Raw genomic sequence first — 26,020 nt, forward strand, 5'->3', positions numbered from 1 at the left:
CAAGTTCTCATTATTTCAGTCCAATCATCACCAGTAATAAAATCTGGCTTCACATTTTTTTTCTTTGCTTTATTCATCGCATTGCGTATGTGATCACCGACTTTCTTCTTAAAAATTCTTCTAATTTCATCCTCTTCCAATTCATCCCAAGTGAAATTTCGCTGTAATCAATAGAAAAACAACCGACTTTATTTACACCGAACTTAGTTTGTGAGAAGATAGAAGGACAAAACTAACCTTGAACTCGTTCCACCCACAAATCCTTCACTTGTTTTGGAGCGCCACCGTAACTAATCAACGCCCCCCTCCAATAATTATTCACTATTTTATTAAGTTCCTGGACAACGTACGTAGCTTACGTGAATCCGCAAACATAGACAATTCAAGACACATCCATATCAAAAACCCAAACAAAACGACGACCCTAAATATTACATTTACTTAAAAAATGAACTACTTACGAATCTCCATATGGGTATATCATGAACCGGCTATCTTCTTCAGCTGTATTTCCCTCATCATTCAATTGTGCCACTGAAGAAGGTAGAACTAAAGCAGATGGAACTGAAGTACATTCAATTCGGATGTGTCTAAGTGGTCCCCCGAAATGTGTTTAAGGGTCGGAGGAAGGGCCACATGTTGTCCATCGACATGTAGTGGTTGAGGGTAAGATGAAAGGGAAGGAGAAGAGGAAAGGGATACAGACGAGGAATGGGAAGCAGAAGCAGAAGGGGAAGGGACTGGTCTTCCTTGTGAAACCGCACCACAAATGTGACCTCCACGAGGCCGACACGTAGGAAGGTTAGACAAATATCAGCAAGAATAAGAACATATATTAGGGACACATAATGACATACATCATGAAGCTTACCATTTTGTTTCGGAGAGCAAAAAGCTATCTTATAGAAAATTTGAGATGGTATCTCCACATGAAAAGCTACATTCCATGAACAAAATCTCATCTATTAGTGCCCAAGATACACATCAAATCATCAGCATTAGCTACATAAAAGTCCTAGGCCATTTGATGATTTCACTACGAAGGACATTCTTAACCATCCCCGGACCTGGGCCTGTCAAGTGCTTTGCGGAAACAAGAAACCTTTGTTATGTAGTCATATATGATTTTAGGCGATGAGAGATTCATCTCTGGTATCGTCGAGTGCATGAAAAGGAACACTCAATAACAGCTTAAACTCTTGAAGAAGACGATAAATGAACACTCAATTTTAGTGGTGTTCATACAAGAACGTGCTGCATTTCATCCATGTATAATGTGAATTAAGCACTCAACCATGATTTAACTAATGACATGTCAAGGGTACTTAGATATGTGGTATAGGGGGGTATTTGGCGGATGAAAATAGTTGCTAATTCATTCCTGGTAATGTCCTCCAATGGACATTACCAAGACCAAGGAATATTGAAAGTCAAAGGGATAGGGAAAGGAATTTGTGTACTATGTAGCAATCCAGCTAACGGAAGACAATGGCAAAAAACCCAAACAAAAAAAAAGCATTATAATGAAAATAACGTGCGAAAAATATCGAAGTCATACATAGATGTCCGGATGAGTGAAAATGTCAAAGTTTCGAAGTCATCACAAGTTCATAGTTTGTCCAAAAATTGTAATGACGACAGAATCTCTAACTTAAGTCCTCGAAATATCGGAAGCATTGCAAAGGACGGGAACGCACGAATATGAAGGGGGACAAAGGGAAGACAACATCATTGTTATCTAAAATTCCGTTTGCGTTCATTTATATAAGTGAAACAAGTTTCCTATTCCCATTTTTCTGTCTTTTCTTTTATGCGATTATATTTAGGAAAGACAAGGAAAACTGGGAAAGATGGTGAGAGGGCATAGTTTGTATTGCCCACTACTAGGACTAGGTATAAACATTGGCTTTGATATTGTTAGCTGGGTGCATATAGAGTGTGAGTGACTTTTGCCCTAGTATATCATCTTTAAAGAGCGAAATGGGTTGGGTTTTCTCCACTTATTAGAAGATATTTAGTAGGAAAATGTCTGAATGCAATACCGGATGACATGTAATCTTTTCTTTCCCCCAAATTTTACCCTTCCTAATCTAAGGTCGTTGGGTTGTATTGGTTTTCCAGGAAATCAAACACATTCTCTAATCTAGAACCATCGAAAAGATTAAAACGAAAATATGAGCATGAGTTTGATCCACTCATTCGAAAGTTCCTCTATGATCGATCATGAAGATAGTGACCTCTATTTTTTTTTTTTTTTCAACACCGTATACAGTGGTCTTTTAAACACCATCAACAAGAAAAATTGGAGCATTCACTCATAAATTTCCTTAAGTTTGAGCCAACAACTCAAATCCAGAGAAAAACTAGATCTACAAAAACCGCAATGCTGCAAACAAACAAACAAACAAGCAGCACGAAGGACTAACCCGACCAAATGAGGGTCGGATCTAAATCCACAAACGAGAAGAACAACACCACAGCACCAACACAGCGACCTATAAAAATAACTTGCCTTAAATGTTGCCCATAGCTCAAGCGAGAAAAGGATACGCAACGTCGGGCTAGAGTTCGTTCCTTCTTCTTCTAGAGCGTCGTGAATCCAGGGCGAGCGGGGGCCTCGGATGACTTTGAGGCAAGGAAGCTGCGAAGTGAAATTGGAAGGGTGAGGTTGAAGGCCGGACGACTATCGCTGTCGCACGTCGGTTGCTCGGCCGGGGTGGAGGACAGAATGGGGTCGCGATTGAGTTGGGGGAACTCACGGTGAGGAATGGGTGTGTTCTGTTCACGCGGGGGGTGAATGAGAAGAGAAGAGAGAGAGGGAGTGTGTTTTGTAGCCAAAAATCAAGAGCAGAGAGAGAGCATTAGTGGGCTACTGGCGGGACTTAAAAAAAATTGCTCAAAAGGAGGTTAGCGACAAAAATAACAAATTCATCGCTGATTATTTTTTTCATATTTTTATATCATATTAGCGACAAAATATAACATTCGTCCCTAAGTTAGCGACGAAAAATATATTTCGTCGCTAATTTAGCGACGAATAACTATGTGCGTCGCTAAATTAGCGACGAATAATATATTTCGTCTCTAATTTAGCTACAAATAACTATGTGCGTCGCTAAATTAGCCACAAATAATATATTTCGTCACTAACTTAGCGACGCACATAGCTATTTATAGCTAAATTGAATAATTTTTTATTTATCTTTCTACCATTTTAGCGACGAAAACCATAATTCGTCGCTACATCGTTCTTATTTTCCAACGAAATCAACATTCGTCGTTAATTAGCGATGAGATATACTTTTCGTCGCTAAATTAGAAGAATAGAATTTGCGACGAAAAAAGTAGTTCGTTGCTAATTGCTCAATAGTAGGTTAGCGACAAAAATAACAAATTAGTCGCTGATTATTTTTTTCATTTTTATTTATATCATATTAGCCACGAACAAAGTTATTCGTTGCTAAATTGAATAATTTTTCATTTATATTTCTAACAATTAGCGACGAAAACCATGAGAATCTAATTTGTGACAAAAAAAAGTCGTTCGTGACTAATGGCTCAGTAAGAGGTTAGTGAGGAAATGGATAAATTCGTCACTAATTATTTTTCATTTTTATTTATGTAGTATTAGCGATGAATATTATATTTGTCGCTAAATTGAGCGACGAATAATTGCTTTTGTTGCTAAGTTAGCAACGAATAATATATTTCGTCCCTAGTTTAGCGACGAAATCAATTATTCATCGCTCAATTTAGTGACGATTTTGGCAACGAATTTTTTCCATTGCTAATTAGCAACGAATTTAGCGACGAAAATTCTAATTAGCGACGAACTTTTCCCGAAAAATAAAAATGAAATATAAAAACATAGCTGGCCATATATTAATCAACAACAACAATAATAATAACAATAATAATGATAATGACAATTAAATTGTGTGGTTCGTCACCATTTAGCGACAAAACTTTTCGGACGCCCTATTACATTAATAATAATAACAATAATAATAATCAATAACAACCATAATAATAAAAATAGTAATAATGTGAACAACAATAACATACTTCGCAATAATAATAATAATTACACATAGTTAGTAAAAAGTTATAAAAATCCTAATCTTCATCTTCCTCATCATCTTCATTTTCACGTTCGTCGTCATCTTGATCTTGATCTTCATCATCATCTTCTTCATGAGCATCATCTTCATCCTCTGTCTCAAAATCGGATTCTTCAATACCTTCTTCAATTGATTCGCGAATTTCAGTTAGATCCACATCTATCACTACTCCACATGGATCTCGTAAAGTCGGAATGTTATATTCCTCAGTTTCAACCGTGTTACAAACTTCCTCTTGTTGATAGGCTATATCCTTCCGGAGTTTCTCGATTTTCCTTCGAACTTTTGTTTTATATACAACCTACCAATTAGCTTTGTCACATTTCAAACTAAGATATGATGCATAATATATTTGAATTGCTTGTTGTGCCAAGACAAATTATTCATATTTCATATACATTTTTTTGTGATTTACTTCAACCAAATTAAACTTTGTATACACCTTCATTCCTTTGACGGGGTCGAACCATATGCACTTAAATAACACAACCCGTATTAATGGTCCAGGGTACTCTATCCCTATGATTTCATCCAACAAGCCATAAAAATCATTTGTTGCATTACCTCCATTAGATGACTGAACACACACACCACTGTTCATTGTAGCTTTTCCCATTTCGTACTCTCGAGTATGAAAATTATACCCGTTTACAAAATATGATGGCCAAGTTCGTACCCTTGATTGTGGACCCCATGACAGATGATATAGCAATCCTTGCTCTCCGCTTTGATCATGATTACTGTGAACCTAAAGTCAAACATACAAAGTCAATAATATTTTTTTAATTAATGATTTATAAAATATCAATAACTTGCTTTTCATCCATAGGCAACTTACATATGTTTTGAACCATGCTGCAAATTATTCATCGCACAAACGGTCAAACTCATTTGGTGGTAGTCCATACATTGAAGTTTGAAAAATCCTACAAATACCTTTTATATATTAGGAAATGTTTGACACACAATAAATATATTTCCAAAAGTACACTTACTGGAAGTATGGCTCCACTTCTAGATAGTTCAGCAGAATATATGTATGGGCTGCCCGCCATTCTTCTCGATTAAGTAACGAAACTTACATGCACCACTTGGTAGACTAACATAATTGAAAATAGAGAATGATTTGCAGTTGGGATCATTGGGGCCCTCATCATTTCTCCCCGCTCTCCACTCCTTGTACCGCACGTGCTGCTCAAAATAGTATGATGCAAATGTTGTCACTTCTTCCACAATATATGCATTATAAATTGAAACTTCAACATATACCTTGTTCTTCACTTTTTTCTTCAAATGATATAGGAACCTAGTTGCAATAGGAAGAAGTTTATCAGAACATACTAAGTAATAAAGTAATTCAAATTTATTTAAAAAATATTTTACCTCTCAAATGGATACATCCAGCGAAATTGGACGGGACTCGCAACTTTGGCCTCATAAGGCAAGTAAACTAAGAGATACTCCATTGAATCAAAGAACGATGGAGGAAATATCTTTTCTAAGTTGCAAAGAATGATTAGAATATCTCTCTCTTGTTTCTCCATGTGTGATACTTTTAACACTGTTGAGCAAATATCATGAAGGAAATTACTTAACTCTATGATGGCGCCCCATACAAAGTTTAATAGAAGTTCCTTGAAAGCTATTGGAATTAGTCTTTCCATAAATATGTGGCAATCATGGCTCTTCCAACTTGTTAACTTGCATTCATTCAAATCAACACATCTCCTAAGGTTTGAAGCGTATCTATCGGGAAATTGCACGAATTTCAACCATTGACAAACAACCCATCTCTGCTCCCTGTCCAATGTGTAAACCGCTTTTGGTTTTGTTCCCTTGCTACTCAATCTACATCTAGTGATGATCGATTACAAATATCTCTCATATCTTTTCTTGCATTCAAGTTGTCTTTTGTTTTTCCGCTGACATCCATCACAGTATTTATGACATTGTCGAAAACATTCGTTTCTATGTGCATGATATCAAGATTATGATGAATAAGATGGATCTTCCGATATGGTAGATCCCAAAATATATTACGTTTAGTCCACTTATGTGTGCTTCCGTACGCATTAGACATGCCATGGGGGTTTTCAACAACGGTGGGAAAGTGATGCACTCACTCCCAAATTTGATCACCGGTCGGCCTCCATGGTGGAGGTGTCCTTTCAATCCTATTCTTGATTAACTCTTTTTTATTCCTTCTGAATGTATAATTTATCGGCAAAAATTGTCTGTGACAGTCAAAATAGCTGGCCTTCTTTCCATGTTTTAATCTGAATGACTTTGATCTCTCCATACATATCGGACATCTTAATATCCCGGTTGTACTCTATCTAGATAACATTCCATAAGTTGGAAAGTCATTTATCGTCCAAAGAAGAGCAACCTTCATTACAAATGTTTGATCAGTAGAAACATCATACGTAAGAACATCTTCATCCCATAACTGTCGTAACTCCGCAATCAATGGTTGTATATAGACATCTATCAACTTTTTAGGATTTTACGGGCCATTTACGATCAATGTCAAAAACATATAAGGTGTCTTAATGCACATACCAGGTGAAAGATTGTACGGAGTTAAGATAACAGACCAACATGAATAACTTTTTCCCGATTTCCCAAATGGGGTAAATCCATCAGCACAGAGACCTAACCCGATGTTTCGAGGCTCCATCGCAAACTCAAGGTATGTTCTATCAAAATGTTTCCATGCTTCTGCATCCGAAGGATGACACATTAGGCCCTCTTATGTTTCATGATTTGCATGCCAAGCCATATGTCCCGCAAGAGCTTGAGAAGCATAAAGCCTTTGCAATCTGGGGATTAAGGGCGGATAAAACATTTGCTTGCATGGTATACGCTTTTGATTACAACCTTGCCTCCTGCTAATCTTGTATCTGGGTTGGCTGCAAAATTGGCAAAATTCTACATTTTCATCATCCCCCCAATATAACATATAACCCCTACTACATACATCAATCCTTACAACTGTAAGGCCTAAGTTATCCACTAGCTTCTTCATATCGTAAAAATCACTTGGCATGATGTTATCACGAGGCATTACTTCATGTATTTCGTCAACAAAAGAGTTGAAGCAATTCTCGGACACATTATGCTCTGCCTTGATATTTAACGGTCTTGCTAGCACTTATAACTTAGTGTGGTTGTAACAACCTGCCCATAAAAGTTCATTTGCTACTTTCAACACTTCCCAAAACTGATTAGATGTAGAAGTTTCATTATCCACATTCTCATTAAAGCCTGTTACTCCTGCCCTTTCCAATTGTGATACATAGCTAATACCCACTTGTTCAAATGTAGGAGCAAAATCAATACTCGCATGGTTCGATTCTAAAATAAAATTCTGACCAACTACATCAATCACCATCTCCTGGTATGGGTTCAATTGGTTATAATAGGTACATTCTTCCCTAACTGAAAATTGGTCACTTCTTCAATATTCTTCATCGGATATAAATGATTCACCATGGTAAGCCCAATTATAATAGTTCGGAGTGAACCCAAATCTACAAAGATGTTCTCTAACTCTGTCACACACATGAAATTTACTCTTCTTGCACTTTTTACACAGACATCTTAACTTATTTCTATTCGTGAACTCAAATTTACTACTAGCAAAGTCCAAAAACTGTTCTAACCCAATCTGAAACTCATCAGTCAATCATCGACGTCCGGGTAAGTTCTTATTATACATCCAAGCCCTGTCTCTTTGCATTGTGCCTGCATAAATATTACAAAATCTCATAAAATATTAAAAATACCATATTTACTATTTAATATTCTTAATTAAAACCATGAAATTGTAAAAATTAAAATTCTATTTGTGACGAAACAATTACTTTGAAATCGAAAAAATGAAAAAAAATACCATGTCAAGAAGACTTACCCAAGTATTTCACTGAAATCTTTATAGTAGAAAGCGGTCAACTTGATGAGAATTGCAACGTTCACTTGGATTGCAAGGCCTTCAAATGGACACGTACCTAAAAAAACAAAAATTGCTAAAGATTCATGAAGCTTATGGTAATTGATAGAAGAAAATGGTGAAATAAACAAGAATTTATTCTATGACTACCATAAGACAGGAATTTAGCAACGAAATTTTTTGTAACGAATTTAGTGACAACACTTTAAGGCCACTGCTAATTAGCAACGAAACCTCATTTTCGTCGCTAAGTATACACGACGGAAATAATTTTCTATCGCCAATTAGCGACGAAAATGGGGTTTCGTCGCTAATTAGCGACGACAAATTATTTCCATTGCTAATTAGCGACGAAAATGAGGTTTCGTCGCTAATTAGCAACGACAAATTATTTCCATTGCTAATTAGTGACGAAAATGAGGTTTCCTAGCTAATTAGCAATGAACAACATGTTTGTCGCTAATTCCGACGTAATCGCTTTCTCCGCCAACTACCGACGAAATTCACTACGACCCTACATGAACAATCTAGCGGAAAAATGTCGCAAACACTGTCGCTAATTTTGCATTACTATACTTTTTACACGGACGCCATAACTTATTTCAATCCATCAGCTCAACTTTACTTTCAAATTGAAGAAAAAAAAAGTTACAACGTCAAGAACACTTACTGAAATATCTGATTGAATTTTTTGTCGGAGAAAGTGGTCAATTTGGTAAAAATTGAAAGATTCACTTGGATTACGAGGCCTTCAAATGGACGAAAACCTAAAAAAAAAGAAAAATTACTTAACATTCATGAAGCTTGTAGCAATTAATAAAAGAAAATGGTGAAATAAACAACAAGTTATTCTATCATTACCATAAGACATAAATAAGAATAGAAACGAGAGAAGACAGAAGGTAAAAGAAAGAGAGAAGAGAGCGGACGAAAGAGAAGAGTGCGGAGCGAGAAGGTAATGTGGTTTTAAAAGGCATAGGAATTTAGCAATAAAAATCTGTGAAAGGAATTTCGCGACGCAATTAGCGACGAAACATGAAGTTACTAACGAAAAACTGTCGGTGGACTTTAGCGACCAATTTTAGTGACGAAAAAATTTGTCGCTAAATAGCAACGAAATCAACGATTTGTAGTTAATTAGCGACGAATCTGCGACAAAAAAATTATTTGTCTCTAATTAGCGACGAAAGTAAATTTTTGTCACTAATTAGCGACGAATTGTATATTTGTCACTAATTTGCGACAGAAAAACCGTTCGTCGCTAAATTTAATATTTACTTTTTTATATTTATTTCAATCAGATTAGTAACACATACCACATATCATCGCTAAATTAACGACGAAAATGACTATTTGTCGCTAATTTTCATATTTTCTTTGTTATTTTTATTCATATTCCTAATTTTGCAACGAAAATATTAGTTCGTCACTAAATTGAATATTTTTTTATTTATATTTCACCCAAATTAGCGACGAAAACCTGAATTGTCCCTACATAATGCTAATTTTCCGACGAAATCAAGTTTGTCGTTAATTAGCGACGAACGATAACTTTGTCGCTACGATTTCAGAAGAGAATTTGCGACGAAAAAAGTGGTTCATCGCTACCCGCCCAATAGGAGGTTAGCGAGGAAAATAGTTATTCATTGCTAAGTTTAATTTTTTCTTTGTTATTTTTATTAATATTGCTAATTTTGGGATGAAATTAACAGTTCGTCGCTAATTAGCGACTAACGTGGATATTCATCGCTAACTTTTCAGTGAGAATATGCAACAAAAAAACACGTTCGTCGCTAATTAGCGACAAAACGTCTCCTTTGGTCACTAATTAGCGACGAATATTTGTCGCAAAGGATATAGCGACGAATGGTATTTTCATGACCGTTTTCATCGCTAATGTGCGACGAAATATTTTATGTGGTTAGTTTTGTTGGAAATTAACGATGACAAATATTTCGTGGCTATATTCGTCAGAAATTAGTGACGAATTTTTTTTATGTCGCTATATTCGTTGCAAATTGTCGCTAATTTGGTAGCAAATAGCGACGAATATCGTTTTTGTCGCTATATTCATCGGAAATTAGCGACGATTTTTTTTCGTCGCAAATTTGTCGTGGTTAAATCCGTGTTTTTTTGTAGTGATGCCCTTCTGTAGTCGCTGCTGCCTTTGTTTATTGATGTTGTTTCTGTGCTATTGGAGAGCCCCCAATGGCATTGTTTTGCTGGTGTGCTATCCCAAAGAGCGGAACCCAAAACACCGACATTGCTGCTAACATCGTGCACCTCTGCTGGACCACTAGAGCTGTCGGATTATCACATTGCAATCACTGTAGTGCTGTCGGCCGCTCCGTGACCACCACTATGAACATCCCCGATGTTTGCCGAGCCTTGCCATGCATCCACTAGTCCCGAGCTTTCCCGATCCATCGAATTCAAATAAGGAATCGATATCCGCAATATTTCAAATTAGATAAGTTATCTTGTCTAAATTTGATTTGCTAATATTGTTTCTAATTTGAATTAACGTTATCCTCATGGAATGTTCAATTTAGGTAATTTTTTATCTGCAAATATTCTGACATATTGCAATTTCCTATTTTGAATATTTTCATATCTCTTGCATATTCCCTAGTTTAAAAAATCGGTTCAAATTAGGGTGATTTCCCTACGGACAACATGCAAAATCAGACTAATGTCAATGATGAGATTTGTCTCGATTGTGCGGGAACCAAGAAATATATAACGACATATACATGATTCCTTGATTCAAATTGTCATCAAATTTGAGCCGACGAATATTTTGAAAAATCATGCTTATCTTCAATCGGATTAATTCCTAATTTGAGGAAATTTTGAAAGAATTAGAAAGGTAAGGTTTATTAGAAATCTTATCTTTAAAAAGCAATCTTCTTTTTAGGATAAGGCATTGATTTAGAAAGATGTGATTTACTAGAATTCATATCTAGTAGATTAGGCGCATTTTAAATATCCTCATTTAGATTAGGATTGCATCTTCATTTAGATAGATGATTTCTATTCAAACTATTTAGAATTAGGGACAAAGATTTCCTAGATAATTTTAGGATTTAATTCAAATTATTTCCTAGACATTTAGGATAATCTTCATTTAGGGAAGATTTTGTTTCAATAATTATTAATTCAGAAATTCATTCAAAAATGCCAAAAATATCTCATGCATATGTATTTCATGTAGTGTAGAATATTCCATGTCATGTATATTGATTATGTCATCATACGCATGTCGCATTGTTTGCTATGTCATTATGCCAAGTCATTTGCATGTATGCCATGTCGTTTTCCATGTCATTTAAAATACTGTGTCATCGTATGCCATGTCATTACTTGCATGTCACTTAGGATCGTGACTAGGTTTCCTCATATAATTTTCATGTTTTCGTTAATTAATTTAGTTCACACGTTTAAGTCATTTAATCTAATGTCGCATGTTACTTGAGGTAAATTCATCCCATTTTTTCCTTGCCATTTAGACTAGGTTCATTTAGTCAATTTACATTATATTTAATTATAATCTCATGCCATTCTAATTAAATTAAATTTTTCATGTCATTAGAGTTAGGACATTTTAATAAATGTTTACATGTCGTTTCATGTCATCTTAGAGTAATTGCATAAGCATTTCATTTCATTTGCATTCTTCATTTAAACAAGAGAAAATTGTAAAAATAATGCATTAGACTAAGTCTTACGCTTGGGAGATAAGTGTTAGGATTTAGCCCGCAGCGTCCGGGTACTTCCCTTTTCCTTGATCTTGTAGTTTATTTAACGCTTTCATTGTTAGGTGTTAAATAATGTTTGCGCACCTGCATGATTGCCTCACATGTTAGGGTCTTAGACTAAAATTCATCCAAGCTGCTTGCTTAAACATTTTAATGAAAATTAAAGGTACCGTAAAGGCATTAGAGAAATCTAGCATCACCAAGTTCACAAACTCATTAGTCTCTGGTTCGTATAAATAAAGTATCTCTCCGAGTACTTTATTTAGGTGTCTAATCAATTTATCGTAAATTGATTAGTGCTGACTCCAAATGTAAAATCTTTGCATGATAATTGAACCTTAAGTTGTGATTGGTAGAGCTTGAGAGAGACCGAACTAGGTTAGTGTCGTGACCTAAAATATCATTTTTAGGCTAATGGATTATCAAGTTAATTTAATAGCTAACCTAATATGGACTCTCCCAAGTCCTACCAAATCGCAGTTTTAGTTTACTTAAATGATTTAAAATTTAGGGTTACCACTAATCATTTCTTGTAGGTTTATTAAAAACCCGAGTAAAATAGCGGAAGAATTATTTTACTTCTACGAATTAGAGATTATGGATTCGGGGACTTGGTTGCACTAGTTAATTAAAACTAATGCGTTTTCGGTACCTTAAATTTCATGAAATTATCCTAAGTTTCGAAACCCAAGCTTGATTGATGTTTACTTTAAGCTCGAATGAGGTGTTTTTGTATTTTCACTGATTTAGAATGAATGCAATGGTATGAATGAATCAATGCAATGAAACTATCTAAAATGACAAGAGATATGCAAAGCATACAAATTTAGAGTCAAGTTACCACATATGCAAAAAGTTAACTACTTGAATTAAGGCATGCAAATGATATATGGCCTATATGCAATAACAATTAAGCAAAAATCCTGGAAGACATGGACGGTATGCAAGCAATCATAGAAGCGAACAAACTAAACTTGCAAGTTTAATATATTAGCTTTAAATGCATGAAGACTAAACATGATTGCTACGTAGCATAACCCATAAAAAAATATGACATATCAAGTGATGCAATGCATGATTTTTTAAAATTATAATGAATGATTATGCAATTTTCGAAAATATGGTAGGTGATGCAATAATACTCGAAAATATGACATATCATATGGCATGAAAATATGCATGGATGATATAAGATATGCAAAGGAAATATGATATGACAAGATATGCAAGATATGATATGCAAAATGCAAAAAATATAACATTAGATATGGATATGCATGATATATGCAGAAAATATGCAAGACATGTATGAGATATGCAAGATGACAGGAGCTGATTTTTTTGTGTATTATGTGAATTTTCGGCAATATGAAGATATAAAAAAAATATGATAAGTAAAAATATGATATGCAAACATGAGATATACTAAACATGGGGATATGCCAAGACATGTAGGGGATATGCATAAATTGTCCTTTTGTAATTTTTGACCAAATAAGGATATGCATGAAGACTTCGCTATCTTGATTTTATTCCTAGATTATCCAATAAGATAAGTTTCTAAGAAACCAAATCTTCCTAAAGCTTTAATTCGATAAGGTTTCTAGGAAACCGTATCTCACTAAATCTTTTAGGACTCTTAGATAATAGAATTAAAATCAAAATAATATCCATAAAAAAAAATTTCAAACAAGGCAAGATAGCAACCAAATCAATCATGAATATCCACTTCTTGAATTTTTTGAAAAAAATTAAGATACCAAAATCTAAATTCGGCTTATGATGATAGCGAATTGGATCTAAATGGCAGTACATCGGATTAACTAACTTTCCGTCTTTCCTAAACCGGAAGATCGTACACGAATGGCAACAGGTAGGATATGTCCAACTTAGTAAATCCATTGCCTATTAGGAAAATAATTTTCCTAATTTAGATTTAGGTCTTTTTTTTATTCTGAAAATTGTGCCTAAAAGAAAATCAAAGCAATTCAAGCAACAATTTTCGAATTTCAATGAAAACCAGAATTTTTTATCTTGCAAAATTGTTTTCTCTTAATTATCAAAACTTGCAATTCAGAAAATTTGTTTAGCAGAAGATAAGGTTTATTCCAATCGACAACATAATTGCTAAACACAGCGAGAAAAATTACCTTGTTATCGAGCTTAAAAATACGCACTGAGCAAGCTGTAAAGATCGCCCAAAACCAGCACTTTTTTGACTTGATTTGCAGTGAAAAAGCCACCCCGGATGGCAGTGGTTTTACCTCCAACCAGCAGCAGAAACTAGGTCGTATAATGCCTTGAAGACACGCCCAAACAGCAGCGAAACTCGCCTTGGACAGCAGCGGAAGGGGCACTGAAACAGCGACCAAACCCAGGACCGAACAACAAAGGAAAGGGCACCAAAAAGTGACTGATTTAAGGCCGAACCGCAGGGAAAACTCGCCCGAACAGCAAAGGGATTTGAGCCCAAATAGAGGTGGATCGGTCCCGGACATCAGCTCCGAACAGTGGCTCGAAGCGATCTTGGACAGCGATTACTTTCGGCACAAAACAGCAAGGAATTCGGGCGAATCGGCCGCACCACCCGAACTTGAACAGCGGTAGATCGGCAGACGTGGAGGACACGATCACGAGAAGAGCAGCTGGCCGAAAACCAACTCCCTATTTTTCTTTTCTCTCTCCTCTTTTTTACGTGAATTCTCTCTCAGCCGTGTATGCTCTAGATGGAATAGCTAGGGTTTTCAAAGAATATCCACGATATAATATATTTGATTCTTTTCCTTTTGCTTCAACCTTTTCTTTGTTGACCAAGTCTTGTGCGCAAATCCACAGAATCAATTTTGTCCTCTTTCCGCATATTCACTTCCTCAAATCCACGTACAAATATCTCCATGATTATTGCCGATTATGTGACAAGATCGCGGTATCTTGAAAATCAATCTTTCTATCCAGCATTTATAATTTTGGTCACCGAACTGTTAGTCTAACTAATTCGGAGGTTTTAATCAAATCCACCCACCGCCAGTCCGATAAATGCAAATGCAAATGCATGACAAAAATAAACACGAAAAATGATTTAATTATTTTTATTTAGAACTAAAATTAGTTCTAATTTTCTATGCAAAAATAGCTGAAAATGTTAGTTAAAATTTAGGTGTCAACAGTTAGTTAATTTAATTAACGTAGTAATCCATTAGCCTAAAAACCTAATTTTAGGTCTCGACAATCTTTCAAGAAATAAAAAAGTACTTATGAGCTTCACTATTAAAGCTAATAAATTTGGTTCTAGAAAGATAACAACAAAATTCTGCATGTGTTAAGATGAATTTGAATATGTCAATAATTTGTTGTTAACAAATTAATTTCAAATCGTAAAATTAATGTGAAAAAAAAGGATTAATACCACAAAAAGCTATAAATTGGTACAAATGTGACAAATTTACCCATACTAATTCTTAGATCACCAAAACTCGAAATTGGTACACTTGTAATAAATTTACCCAAAAATAATTTTTGAATCACCAAAAATGTCAAACTGGTATATCCGTGCACATTTATCCTTCGTTAGCTTCTGTCAGATTTTATTGTAAAATTGTTGAGCTAGATGACATATGGCAATAACTCAGTTGACTTAGCAAGCGGAATGGTAAATCTATCTATTCACATGTGCTTTTGACGAAGGAAGGGTAGTAGCCTTCCTATCATTAGGTTCTATGAACCAAACTCCACCACTAGTAGAAGATCTACTCAGATATGCCCGGAAATCTATTTGTTTATCTCTCGAATTTTTAAGTGGAGTTGGTAGGTGAACTCAGTTATTACCATGTGTCATCCAACTTAGCAATTTCACGATAAAATTGACAAAAGCTAATTGAGGGTAAATGTATTACGCATGTACCAATTCAGGATTTTTGGTGATCCAAAAGTTAATTTAGGATGTTTGGAATTTTTTGTGGTATTAACTCTTGAAAGTAACAATTAAATTTACTCCTGACAGAGTTATTATCAAACAAGTTCAATATATTGTGCATTTTTTTTATAATCATCACATATACATGAAATAAAACACAAGATACAAAAGTATATACATTAAATAAACAGCGCAAGGCGAATGGTAATATGGTAGTCCAAAACAACTAGAGCATTAATCTTTGGTATCGTGTTCAGATACGAGCCATGTTGTATTCTTCATTTTTTGTTGAAGCCTCTAATCATTTTTGTTATTAGTCATTTATCGGTAGGGGTGTCAATGGTTCAATTTAGTTCGACTTTTTAAGAAAATCTAACTAAATCGTTAGGGTGCAAGTTCAAACTAAACCAAATCTCGCCATGAACCAAACCAAAAATTCAATTTGGTTCGGTTCAATTCGGTTTTCAATTTTCTCTTCTTCTTTTTCTCTTCAACCGGCATGAAATAGGTTTTCCTTCACCCCTTTCCCTTCATCCCCCATTGACGGAACCATGAAGGCATCGAGCAATTGACAGTTGGGTCCCGACCACCCACCATCGCAAATGCATTGTCGCGACCCAAAATTTAGGCTAACGGATTATCGGGTTAATTAAATTAACTAATCTAATTCGGACCCTCCCAAGTCCTACGTAATCGCAAGTTAGGTTTATTCATGAAAAAAATATTCAATCGGAGCCACCACTAATCATTTACAGAAGGTTGATTAGAAACCTTAACAAAATAGTGGGAGAACTATTTTATTTACGTGAACCAGAGAAAATGAGCCTGGGGACTTGGTTATGCTAATTGGAAAAATTAACGCCCTTTCGGTACAAATTTCATGAAAAATCCTTTCCGATTGATCGATGTGATTTTGATGATTAATTTGAAAAAAATGTGATATGAACACTATGATAAAATGATTTGATTTTTTTGTTTTGTTTTTCGGCAAAACAAAAGCAATCAAAAGTTTGAACAAAAATAAACAAAAATGCCCATAATATACCATAATATTCCGAATTTTTCGAAAATCTTCTCATTTCCAAAGATCCGGGCTAGAACGAGATTTTATCCGCTCTATCCTCGAGAATTCGAGCCAATATACGGATATCCGTATAAAAGACAACACCTCTTTCGCCAAAGGGCAGAACACGAATTTCTATATTAAATTATCATCCCGTTCCATAAGATCATGGACAAGACGTATGATTTATTTTTCCAACGGGTCTAGGCACATAGGAGAGCATATATTATGGACATGTTTGTTTAAAATTGTGCAAACTTTATAACAACCAAAAGCAAACAAGCATGATGAAAAAAAAAATAAAAACGGCCCAATTAATTTAAATTTTCGAGAATTAGGAGGGGTGACCGAAAATTCGAAATTGGGGATCCACCTTTCCTCATCCAAAATTCGGATTTCAATTTGAGAAAATTATCTTTAAGATTTGAAAAAAAATTAATTTTAGATAATTCTCAAAAATTTTGGATATATATGCAATCCAAATCAAATCTTATCTCTAATCAAACAAGTTTAGAAAAATTCACAAGAGATAAGATAAGATATCTACCAAATAAACATCCAACCAATTCTCATGTCGGAGATAAACATTCAAAGCAAAGGATTATCCAAGATAAGTCGGATATTATCCAATTCAAATATTCTCAAAGATTAGATAAAGTTTAGTTTATTAAACTTCATCCACAATACGAAGGTAAGGTAAAATTCACTAAGGATAATATCACACAACCAATCAAGGATACAATTTGAAGCAATGGTTATCCGTTAGCATGTTGAATTCGGCCATAGAGAATGCGGTGCCGGAAAAGAAAAAATAAACTTCATATTTAATTCGGCAAAATTCTCAATTTTTCAACCAATTCAATTTGATCATAAAAATTTGCTTGAATGAGTTTTACTTTAAGAAAAGATAAACTTCCAATTAAGCTTAATAAATTCCCAAGAGTATCACAATTCGACCAAATTGACGAACAAGTTGAAAAAATCAGAATTTTATTTCAACAATCTATCTTCGGTTCTTGATATAGAATGAATAGAAAAGCTTGAATCTTTTTTAACTTTAATTGCAAAAACCGATGTGTTCAAAGAGATCTAAGAACAACAATGCCAATTACCAATCAAACAAGCATCATTTAGCAATCAAAAGTTAAAGAATCATACCTTTTCCGAGCCAAATTCTTGCATCTATGCAAGCTGTAAATTCGCCCAAGAACAGCAGCCCTTTGACCCGAATTTATCACCGATTGAGCTCCGGTTTGGAGAAATTCTATAAACAAACAGCAGCTATATCAAGCGCCAAATAACGACGAAAAAATAGGGCTGATTAACCTCAAAATATGAGCTAATTGAGCGCAAAAACAAGATTGATCCGCACCTCGGCAAGTGAGCAACTTTGGGCGACGGTACAGGGGGGCTGTTATGGCTAATATGAGCACGCTAGAAAGCATGAAGATCTCCTCAAGCAAAGACACGTCCAGATGGTCCAGGTGCCTTGTTTGTCTTTTTGTGAAAATTCAATAATGCTGGTGAATAAGGTAGTGGGATGGCTGAGATTGGCTTAGTAACGTGAAAGAACTAACCCATGAGCTTTCGGAAAATCTTGTCTCGACTTGCTTCGGATAATGCCTAATTCAAGCTTGAATTGAAAACTTGCACACCAAACTTGGATGATTATACCGATCGGCTACGGGATGTTGCACGCCTAAGGATGGTTCAGCCAACACCAATTTGACACTCGATGGAACACAGTTGCAGCTCAAAGAGCAGCTAATTTGGCACCCAAAACAGCAGCAGGTTTTCTGGGAATTCGATGACAAAACCAAGCCCACTAAAGCGTCAATCTTGGACAGCAGCTTTTCGGCACAAGCAGCAATCTTCACGTGAATGCGGGGACCAGAATTTTTACTTTTTCCACGTTCCTTTTGTTCTCTTCCTTTTTTGGAGCTTTCTACTTAGAATTGTGTAGCTTTTGCCTTCTCTGGTTTCAATCTCCAATTTTGACTACTGAGATGTGATAAAAAAGAAAAGAAACAAAAACCACCACTTGATTACTCTAGAGACCACGATCACCAACCTTCAACTCTAGAGGAATTGGTTTACTAGTAGTACTCCTCCACAAGAGCAACTTGCATTGCGGCACACTGGGAGGTGTGAAAGGATTGGTGTCGACATGGAGTCACCGCCGAGAAGGATTCCTCGATCTTCAATTCCCTTTCTCTCTATTCTCAATCTGCCGTATTTTTCAATTGAATTGGCCCCTCTTTGTGAACCCTAGACATGCTTATTTATAGAGACAGATTTAGGGTTACAAATCACCGAATTATTGCCCAAGTTTTCTTTTAATTAATCAATTTTCCTACTTGGCACTTTCATTACCAATTTTCGGCTCCTTACCCAAGTTTTCTTTTAATTAATCAATTTTCCTACTTGGCACTTTCATTACCAATTTTCGGCTCCTTACTGATAGTTATGGACTTTGCCCGAATTTGGTGCTCTTGTGGGCTCAATCCAAATAATTCAAATGATTCAATTAAGCCCAAAATCTCGAAATACTGCATATCCAATCAAATGCAAAATGTAATACAATGGATGATAAAAATAAACGTGAAAGATGATTTTGTTATTTTTATTTAGAACCAAAAATTAGTTCTAATTTTTTATGCAGAAACGATTGAAAAAGATCAATCAAAATTTAGGTGTCAACACGGATCCCATCACATTTGGGAATCGTCTCACCGTTGAGCTCCGCCACGCCACGCCACGCCAATCCTACTGCCGCTGTCGCCACGAACAACAGAGCCCCCCCTCTCTTGGCCATCCACAACACACGAAAACTCAACGCCACAATAGCGTCACCTCTTAGCCGCCCGATGCACCAGAACCTTGGCATGTCATCATCTCCTTCGATTTGGTGGAGACACCTCCAGGTCTGGATGGAGGCGTCGAGCCTCCAAATCTGGATGGTTGGAGGCCCATGGAGGCTCTGTTCCTGAGTTCAAGATCGCTAAATCCTCCAGAAAAATGGCTAATAATTGCTGGGAGAAGGAAGAGACAAGACCTCAAGAGGAATCACAAAACGACGCAAGTGAATCTTGCTGTTTTGCTCTAAGGAGGGAGAGAAATTAATGGAGGTTGCACTTCAAAGAGACAAAAAGCCATAGTTAGAGATGAAGATGGAGAGAGAGACACACATACTCGTGATAAACCAAATTTCTTTTGGTTCGGTTCGGCTATAACACGAATTAAACCGAACTAAGCTGAACCGACCAAAAAACTACATATTTTCCCCATTAACCGAACTGAACTAAAAACCAAACCAAAAAGATTGAATTTTCGATTAGGATTAGTTTAGTTTCAATTTTGTCTCGGTTTTCAGTTCAGTTCTTGACACGCCTACTTATTAGTTTTCTCTAATCATAAATGGGGGACAATATAATCTTTGAGAGTGTTTTTTTTTTTTTTGTTGGGAATCTTTGAGAGTTAGGAAGGACTCAAATTGTATATGACCGTACTTCCTAGAAATTTTGTTTCATTTGTGTCATAAATTTGGGCTTATTGGCCCAATTACATGGATTAAGCACAATTAGTGTTGTAGTTTGACCAGACCCAAAGTCAAAGATGGTTCTGAAAAGAGTGGGCCTCGACAAAGTTCGCAACCTTCCCAAGCCCAAAACTTTCTTCAAAGGACTTTCCTCGTCCATGGGCCGATCAAGATAGATAGTTTAAATTAAGATAATGATACTAGGGTTAAACCACAAAAAATCCAAAATTAATATACCGGTAATAAAATTTACCTAAAAATATTTTTGTGAACTAGAAAATCTTCAAACTAGTACACTTGTGATAAATTTACCCCAAACTATTTTTTTACCACAAAAAAATCCCAAATGGGTACACATGCCATAAATTTATTCCAAACCAATTTTTTGACCATCAAAAACCTAAATTGGTACATCTGTGACATATTTACCCTCCGTAGTTTTCTGTTAAATTATGTTAATACCACGAAAAACCTCAAGCTGATACACTTGTGATAAATAGAGGGTAAAAATCTCAAACTTGTGCACACGTTAAATGTTATGTGTCATCCAACTTAGCAATTTGATTGTAAAATTTAACGAAAACTAAAGGATGGTAAATATGTCGCAGATGTACCAATTTGAAGTTTTTTGTGGTCAAAATATTATTTTGGAGTAAATTTGTCATAGGTATACTAGTTTAAGATTTTTTGTGGCAAAAAAAAATCGTTTGAGATAAATTTATCATATGTGTGCCAATTTAGAGTTTTTCGTTGTATTAATCCATGACACTAATAGTGTCATAACATTCGTACCGCACTCAATCTAATGCCATAATTTTCCCGGTGATCATTTAAGCGTCCACACTTTTAAAAATCAACCGCTTGAGTTACATTAGCGATTTTCCTTATATGAAAATCCTAGGTGGCAACACAGGAAAAATAATTATCTTATATGATATCAACGTACAAGTCAATTTATCTAAATTTTGACACTTCCTCTTATATTTATTTTGCTTGAACTTTTTCGACTCATGAGAATTTGTGGTGCCGGTTCCTGGAGTATCAAGATCCCGTTGTGTCGGGATAATTGTTTCTCTATGATAATGGATATCTCTAAAACAAAAGTTAAAAAAAAAAACTAAAAAAACTTTTCTGGAGAAGAATTTTTATCTCATTGAGGTCTTTCCATAGGAAGTGAAAGCATCTTGGACAAGACTGACTGGGCCCTTAAAATACATAACTATACCTATCCAACTTTGTGGAAAGTCAAAACCTATGGGGCTTCATTATTTGATCCATGCCTATAGAAGGTCTTCTTGTATAAAGATAGTATATGCGGGGAATTTTCTTCCTCTAGCCAACTCTATGTTATTATGCTTATTATTCCTCTTTTTGATGGTCTATATGGTACTTCAACGTAGGCATCCTAGGTTTTAGGTGTGCCATCGGATTATGAATGAGTGAAAAATTTAAGACATATGCCGTTTGATAATTTGGGTTTTTGTAAAAAGTAAATTACCTAACATCACCCACCCATCGGTGGCCGCGATGGTTTGAGCCCGGTTCCTTTCACGAGAGGTCCTGGGTTCGAAACTCGTAGGCGTCGGTGATTTAAGCGGGGGGTCGTGGCGGTGGGATGCTGCGCTAGCCACCCCCGAGGACTAGTCGTGCTTCACCGCTGGTTTGAGCCATAGCTCGCCGGCCGCGCGGACACCTCGGTTACCAAAAAAAAAAAAAAAAAAAAAAATTACCTAACATCTCTTAGAGCCAAGTCCTCATGTCACCACGAGAAACAACACAGCAGGTTATTGGAAGTATATGAATCTGCGGGAAGTGAGTTTATCAGACTATCTTTCTTTTTTCTTTTTTGGGCTTTGTGAGGACATTTTCAAGTTTTACGTTTGTGATGAAGAATTATCTTAAGAATACAACAACATTTTGGCAGAATTTCAAGAATCGCCTTCTTCGGCTTTTCGACGAGAATTTCGTGCTACAATCTGGTCTCACAGTACATGAGTTGAAAAGCTCTATGTGTCGAGTTTCCAATGCATCAAGTTTCATGCTATTTAGAGTCTTCCAAAGGAAGTTATACTCGATTAATTAAGTGCTCCTTAATTTATCCGAGAATGAGTCTTTGAGTCGTTCAATAATTTTGTTGAGTCCTATGCATAGAATTTTGTTTCGAAAGACATCTTGACTTAAGAGTCCATCTTCTTACTTATGTTTCGTCAAGGATTGTTGGTCATGTAAAATAAAAAATAAGGTATATTGGAATTTGCTTATATTTGGACGATGGTTTCATGCTGAGCTTATTTAGGTTAAAAATTGACTTTATAATTCAAAATAAAGTCGCTCATCTTTAACAGAGATTAGTGTCTTTTTTTCTCTATAATCGCTACGTTAATGTCTGATCGATTTGTCTATTTTTAGTAAATGTGTAGATTCTATGAGAAACTAAAATCCTAATTAATAACATAGATAACTCATAATGATAAATGGAAATGTGATGGCAATTGATTTAGTAGTGAAAAGGCCAAAAAATGAGCATAAGCATGTTGGGAGAAACAATGGGAACCCAAACAATATCGGATTAGCACAGCAAAACAAAATAATCTCCTTTCTTATGTAAACCTAATAGGGAAAAATACAATAGAGCAATTTTAATACCAAGCACCCACAATCACAAGATAATTTTACGTGAAAACCTTCCCGATGTGAGGAGATCAAAACTATTGGACCAGCGTCCACCCAAAATATTCACTATCAACAAAATTGGTTGAACAAAGGTCTCTCTAACTAATACTACAGGTACATGGTAGCAACAACATCAAGAACATCATTCTTGGCAATACACATGAATTTCACAAGAGAACAATCGTAAATCTCACTAAAACACAAGTTTGGTTCAATCCGTGAAAAACCTGATGTAGGGAACACAAATTGACCTCCGACTATCGGCTTGGTGAAAACTTGATAGCACCCTTTTTTTCCAGATTTTCTGCTCTCTTTCACTCTTGTTTTCACCTCACATTAATCATTTTGCGGCTACCTATTAAATGGAGAGAAAACCTAGTCATTTAGATCAAATATAGCCTCCCATTAATCTCTACATATGGATTATCTTTAGCTCAAGCCTTTGGGCTTGGATTTCATTAGGCTTCCTCCACAAGGAGGGAGTGAACCTAGTCCAACAACTTCAAGAGCACCATTCTTGGTTTCAATACAAATCCATGTATCTATCGAAAGAATCAATATACATGAATTACACAAGAGATCAAAGATAAATCTCACTAAAACGCAGGTTCGGTTCAACCCATGAAGAACCTGAAGTTGGGAGCACGAATCAACCTCATGTTATCTGCATGATGAAAATCGAACAATACCCTTTTTTCCTAGATATTTTTCTCTCCATTTTTCTCTCGTTACTGCCTCACGTTAATCACTCTTTGTGACTATCATTTAATAGAGAGATAACCATATATTTAGGTCAAGTATAGCATCCCATTAATTTGGCTCAAGCCTTTGGGCTTCCATTTCATTGAACTTCCTCCACAAGGGAGGTGAACTAAGTCCAACAAAGCATTCACAATGTAATTGTGCATTTCTTTGGTCGCCTAGGCGATTCTTGCCTTTGTGAGTGTCGAATCAACTGCTTTTCCCTGGTTCAATATGAATCAGGTCATCATGATTCATTCCGAAGACTATGACCTTGTACGCAATCTCTCTTCTCTCTATCTCTCTAAAAGTGGGCCATTCGATTCCGTTTACAAGACCACGAAACTAATAGCTTCGGACGACTTTCGGTGTCAGTTGCATTGTTGTGGGGCTAATTCAAGACGGTTCATTTGTTGTTGTCACTTGCACTTACATGGCCCTTTCAACCCATTTCTAAAACCTAGCCAACACAAACGGGAGGCCAAAATGGGAGGGTGCTGATGCGACATTTATAAGCATCGCTAAAAACCGGTAATATTCTCCTTTCCTCTTCGCAACAGTTCAACTACCAGTTTTCATGGCCCCCCATCGAGAAGGACGCAACTACAATCTATGGACGATCGGTTACTAGAGGGGTTAATTATTGAGGGTCACGTAATGATATATCTCGGTCGTTGACTTATTGTGAATCACTCTGTATGAGAAATATGACAAAATGCATGTAATTACGCCTCAGTTATGATAAAAAAACGGTCCCGAGAAAAAAAACATAGAAGCACCCGTTAAAAAAAGCCACGGAAAGTAAATCATTCTACTACTATGAGGGTCTCTAAACGGAAAACAACCCTACATGTGGATCAAACTTTTGGAATTCCCGGTGAACTTAAAGTGCACGAATCATCAGATCGTATGCATTTCACGTTAGGTTTTGCTTCGATTTAATTATCCAAATGTGTCTGGGGACTCAAGTTACTTAGGGTTGATGCAAGTGTTTCTTAACAAAGATAGAGTAAGTCTTGTTCCTTCCGACACCCTAGGCAATTGATGCAGCGAAGAGATAAGCAGTTGCGGCTCACGTGTCACGAGTAGTTTCAAGTTACGTAATAAATTTCCTAATGCTCCTTCGCAAAGCACTAGGTATTCCCCTCGTTGAGTGCACGTCACAGTGATGAAATTATTTTATGTAATTTGAGTTAAGAAATGCATGATAAGTCATAATCCAAGAATTATCGTATGCTCCTTCTTTGTAGCTGGACTCCCAAGATCCTCGTATCTTATAAGTAAGACCTCACGTGGAAGTATACATAAACTATTTCCCAGTTTATTAATTAAATATTTCTTGTATGTTAAGACTTTACCCTCGATCCCGGAGATGCGAATCCCCCCCAAGTATTCATAAAAAACCCTTATCAGCAGTTTGCCCTGTTTTCATCCGAAAGATAGGGTTTCTTTTATTTCCTAAGAATATCTAGATTGTCACTAATGTGTAACCACGAATTTGTTCTCAACTATTGAGATGGGGATGAGGGCCTCTCATGAAATATTTCTATATAATAAGGACACGTGTATTTTTTGGAAAATTAATGCTTTAGAAAAAAAAATTCCTAAAATAATCACTTGTCTCACTTAAAATAATTAGTTAATGAAAATTATTTTTATAGTCGGTGATAATTTATATCTAAATAATTTCTAAAACAATGAAAATATTTTTCATTCATTGTAAAGTGATACGAACGATGATTTTTTAGAATAATTTAACCTAAATATAGCTAGATCGGTATGTAGAGATTAAAAATTATGGTAAAGGAAGAAACATATAGATTTGGGTTTAGATTGGGTCTCAATTCGTCCGTGTATTATCGTTGTCTCACTAGCAATTGTTTTAGGAATTAGAAACATATGTCGTATTTCTTGTATAATAGGTGAATAAACACAAATCACTCACCATAATGCTTTTGAGTTCACAATTTTAAAAGTTCTTTAAAGAAACAAATTTTTTGTGTGGACTTGTTTTTTTCCCTCAATATATGTTAGTATCTAGTAATATCACCTAAATGGGGTAAATAGTTGATTTTAAACGAATTTGACTTGAAATAGTGGAATGAAATTATCAACTCAAATATTTCGTGAAATCGGAATCTAAATGTATGCAGTTTACAAATAGGAACACCAATATGCAATATTCTATCAAACACAATAAGAAGATTTTAGGGATAGAGAAAACTGCACATGATCATTATAGTGTTTACGTTTAGATCAAG

The 26,020-nt window shown here is 35.7% G+C and overlaps 1 long non-coding RNA gene across 1 annotated transcript; it reads right to left on the reverse strand.

Annotated features, from left to right (window-relative positions):
* Nucleotides 1–894: 894 nt before the first annotated feature.
* LOC125312846 lies at nt 895–19,735 on the reverse strand. The gene is made up of 3 exons (XR_007196896.1): nt 19,724–19,735; nt 16,937–16,942; nt 895–1,036 (listed from the first exon to the last, which is right to left on the reverse strand). It is a non-coding gene; the product is annotated as an uncharacterized LOC125312846 (long non-coding RNA).
* Nucleotides 19,736–26,020: the final 6,285 nt, after the last annotated feature.

This window comes from Rhodamnia argentea, chromosome 11, assembly GCF_020921035.1.
Source record: "Rhodamnia argentea isolate NSW1041297 chromosome 11, ASM2092103v1, whole genome shotgun sequence".
NCBI classification, from domain to species: domain Eukaryota; kingdom Viridiplantae; phylum Streptophyta; class Magnoliopsida; order Myrtales; family Myrtaceae; genus Rhodamnia; species Rhodamnia argentea.